The sequence below is a fragment of the Schistocerca nitens genome, chromosome 4, assembly GCF_023898315.1.
Source record: "Schistocerca nitens isolate TAMUIC-IGC-003100 chromosome 4, iqSchNite1.1, whole genome shotgun sequence".
Classification (NCBI taxonomy): Eukaryota; Metazoa; Arthropoda; class Insecta; order Orthoptera; family Acrididae; genus Schistocerca; species Schistocerca nitens.
The window spans coordinates 717,819,641-717,824,667 of record NC_064617.1 but is presented as its reverse complement, the minus strand read 5'-3'; positions in this window follow the sequence as shown (position 1 = coordinate 717,824,667).

The following is a 5,027-nucleotide window of genomic DNA, read 5'->3' as shown; positions in this document are numbered from 1 at the left end:
GGTGACATCATGCTTAAATTAATACATAAGCACTCAACCTCGAAAATCAGAACCCTGCAGCCTGCAGGACGCCTAACTGTGTTCTAGCCTCTGCAAGGGTTTCTTATTAGCTTCTCGAAATGTCTAGCCTGCAGGACATTCATTTCAGATTAAATTTTTCAGCTAATAAGTGCATGGTAACAGACTGACTGGCTTCCACCTCAGTATAAGCATTCTAATTGGTTCTTTCTCCTCTTCTTCTACCATTTCTTTCCTCCTTGGTTTCGCTTTCTGTCATGATCACTCATTACTATTATTTTTATCCTGATGTTACGAAAACTTTATAAGTCAAGACAGACTCTTGCTGGTGTCGGAATTCTCCAGAATACTGCAAAGCCTTGTTCAACATAATTCACCCCATGAGCTAGTGGTAAGCTGACAGAATGGAGTGTGTCTGTCCATATGCAAACCGGATACACCATGTGTAATGGACAGTGGAAATGCTTCCTGAGGTCTCACTGACAAGGAATTATTATAGACTTAGACACTTAAAAGTACTCCCCAAACCTAGTTTGGAGTAACATCATTTACTGCTATGATAGCCCTTACTTGCTGGCTCAAACATTATCTGTTACAAATTATTTACTTCCTAGTGCATGAATGTGTATGCTTTCTTTGTTGAAACTGTCTTACATCAATGAAATTCTTCGTTGCTTTTATGAACAACTCACTCAAATAAATCATATAAATAATTTCTAAAATGATGTGTAAGTGTAAGTGAAAGCATATTGGTTACTTAAACATTTCAGCTGGAAATAATACACCTATAATCGATTACTCTCATATTTGTTATCAGATATCTGGTTCTATCGTTTACCTGTAGGTATTCCTGATTAAGAAACTGTCATAAAACAGAATTAGATACCAGTTGCAACAGTTTCAAAAAACTCTATGCAAAGCCTTAACTTATCATCAGACGCAATTCAAGAGCAACGACCAGGAAGACTGCTGAAGTGATGCTATTTTATGATAATGCCCTCCCACATTCTGCTAGGCTGATAAAAAAATTATACCAGAGTTGGGATGTCATTACGCACCCACCTTATTCACCTGATCTTGAGCCCTCAGATTTTCGTCATTTCTGCTCTATATCGGATAACCTTCAAGGAACTTCCTTTCTGGATGAAAATGCGCTCCAAATATGGCTCTTCTCAACTATGTGATGTACTACAGTCATGGAATCGGAAAGTTACCCCAGCATTTGAAAACTTATAAATAGCGAAAGAGAATACGTTGTTGATGAGTATACTTCAAAAATGGTTCAAATGGCTCTGAGCGCTATGGGACTTAACATCTGAGGTCATCAGTCCCCTAGAACTTAGAACTACTTAAACCTAACTAACCTAAGGACATCACACACATCCATGCCCGAGGCAGGATTCGAACCTGTGACCGTAGCGGTCACGCGGTTCCAGACTGAAGCACCTAGAACCGCTCGGCCACTCCAGCTGGCATAAATTCCGTGCTACAATGGATAAGAAACTTTATTCGTTTCCAAACCTTTTTCTCAGAAACTCTGAAGTCATTTCCCCCCAAACAGAAACAAAACTTAAATCAAATATAAGCAGGTGGGAAAACTGTATAACAGCAGGGATTCATATATCATGTGACAGCAAAAGGGAACTTTACATGGAACAGAAGGATAGTATAAAGAGAGCAGTGAAAATACAGTATAAGAAGCTGTAAAATCTTATTGTGTAATCAAAAAGGCCAAGAACGTGCATTATGCACAGCAAATTAGCAGATCAAACAATAAAACTACATGAAAAATCACAAATCTGAAATAAATAATGATCAAAAATTAGACTAAGGAGGGATATCAAAGTTCATGGAAAATGGGACAGACAAATATAATATGTAAGAGGCATCATCAGAGTTGAATAAATTTTTCCTCTCTGTAGCTGAAAATATATGAACAAAACACTTGGCCTCTCTAAGAAGCCATACAGCTAATTAATCTCACTTAACGTAAACTAACTACATTATGTAAATCATCAGATCTCTCAAAAACAACAGCTCTTCTGGATAATACAGAATATCAAACAGGCACTAAAGTGATGTGATAGCTTATCCAGCAACATAATGTGCTATTTATGCAACTAGTCTGTGAAATCTGAGGTATTTCCTTATAGATTAAAACACGCTACAGTGATGACAATGTTCAAAGGTGAAGAGAGGCATATTCTTTCAAAAGTGTTTGAAGGGGTAGTGTACAACGGGACTCTCCCCATAGAGAGCAATATTCAGTCCCACAAAAGACATTGGAGATGGACTGAACTATATAAGGTATTCTTAGGGGATTTTTTTATCTCAATAAAGGTATTAACGATGTAAAACATAACTTGTTAGTACAAAAACTCCTATACTATGGCATCAAATGCAAATCACTAGTATGGCTAGAATGTTACTTACATCACAGGGAACAAAGAGTTGCCCTGACTGGTACAGGTGAAGAATTAAAACCAGAGTGGGGAAGTATTAAGTACTGTGTTCTCCAGGGCTTGATCCTTGAACCATTTATCTTCCTTAAATACATAAATGACACACCAACAGCAGTAAATAACAAGGTAACATGATACCAGTGTCTTGATCAAAGGGATGAAAAGCTCAATACAAATTACAACTGAAACAATAACACATCAAGTATGGAAATGATTCACAGCAAATAATTTATCATTAATTCTTTAGAAAAAACTACAAGACCTCGAAACAGGTATCAGTGGGCAGAAAACTATCATCGTTCCGGCAAAGACATACATGTAAGTTGCGTTTGTCCTTGTTCTCCCTGTAAGAGGAGAAATATTAAATTACTGATTTTGGTTTTGCTTCAGTTTCCTACAACAAAAGAAGAACGGATAGACATAATGAAAGGATCTGAAGAAAAGTGGCAATTTATAAACTGTGGAGGAGCAATAGATGGAAAACATATACGCATTGTGCCACCACCTCACTCTGGAGCCCATTACTTCAACTACAAGAACTTCTACAGTGTCGTTTTACTCCCTTTGGTAAATGCACATTACGAATTCGTATTTGTTGATGTGGGGGAAAATGAAAGAATGTCTGATGGAGGAATTCTTGAATACACAGAATTCTTTCATGCACTGCAGAACGAACATTTACATTTGCCACGTAATGACGAAATTATAAAGAATTAAAATTTTGTGTTTTTGGGCGATGAAGCTTTTTCATTGAAAGAGAACTTCTTAAAACCTCATTCTCAAAGAGAATTAGATCATGACAGAAGAATTTTTAACTACAGATTACCACGTGCTCACAATGTTGTAGAAAATGGTTTTGGTATAATAACATCACAATTAAGAATTCTCCATACACCAATCAACATGAAGATCGAAAAGATAAATTACGTTATTTTGGTCATATGTGCATAACACAATTTTTTATGTAGATGAAGTAAAGGATACATTACAGTTACAGCATTGGACATGGAAGATTTGGTGGACTGTACATTACATGTGGATTACTGGCGAAAGGGGGCAGTGGAATTACCTGGTTTACAGTTTGGAGTGTCAAGAAATCCATCTATACGAGCAAAAGACAATCGAGAAACATACATGAAAGATTTTGTGTCAGAAGGAAGTGTGCCCTGGCAGGAAGACATGTTACATGCTGGAAGAGCGTAACATGTTTCATTACATGCGAACTGTATAGTAAAAGATATAATATTGTTCTAATATTTTTCTGGAAGTTCTGTTGCTATAAAATACACTCAAGTAACTGTACTATTAACAATATAAATACACAACTGTTAACTCACATTTTCAAGTTGTCGTTCATTGTGTTGACTTCCACCATCAATTGTAACCTCGTTGATCTCATCAGTGCCTTCATTGTCAATTCCATTGTCATCTTCACAGTCAGAGATACCGCTCTGCACACCCACAGAAATATCCTTGTTCGAACAACTCGCACTTGGCAGCTCTTGATCTACAGTAAATAAAAGCAAGTCATAGTACCACAAAGTTGGTACATAAATGTCATTGAGAGAACTGCCACTATGCTTACTGTCACAAACTTTTTTCAGCTCCTTTCTAAATGAGCCCCGTAAGCTTTGTATTTTTCTTGCAACAAAGTGGTGGTTCGCTTCAGAAAAAACTGGTTTGCAACCGATTTATCATAAGCTTCGTTCTTTAAATTCTTATTTATGTAGTCTTTTGATCTCACTTTCCACAAGCACTGTTGCTCTTTGTAGATGTTTATAAATTCCGTTCAAATGGCTCTGAGCACTATGGGACTCAACTTCTGAGGTCATCAGTCCCCTAGAACTTAGAACTACTTAAACCTAACTAACCTAAGGACATCACACACATCCATGCCCGAGGCAGGATTCGAACCTGCGACCGCAGCGGTCGCGCGGCTCCAGACTGTAGCGCCTAGAACCGCTCGGCCACTCTGGCTGGCATAAATTCCGTCAAAAAGTCCTTCGTCCAGCAACAGGAATCCGCCATGATAGCGTCGAGTACTGTCGGTTACTGACAACAACCAGCGGGAGAGCGCACTATAATTAACGTGGCTGTAGGCAACTCAGGGGAGCACAAGCAGCACACGTGAGAACGCCACACGCCAGGCGTGTAAGTTTGTATGCGCTGGCGGGCAAGAGCGGGGCGCATCTAACTGCCGGCTTGACCGCGCACCTGCGTCTTGAATTTACCTGCAATCACCCGGGCGCTCTTGCGTGTGGAGCTGCGTGGCTCGTCCTAAATCACGCGGTTAGGACGCGAGTGAGGGCCGCTATTATCATGGACTACAACATGACAAAAGGAGGGGTTGACACAGTCGACCAAATGTGCAGTAAATATTCTGTTGCACGAGAAACAAGGAGGTGGACGATGGCTGTATGGTTCGCTTTACTAAACATCGCTGGTATCAATGCCCAAATACTGTTTCACATCAATGCAGAAAACCCAAAAAAAACCAAGGAGGCTATTTTTGAAACAGTTGTCTCAACAACTTATGAAAGATCATTT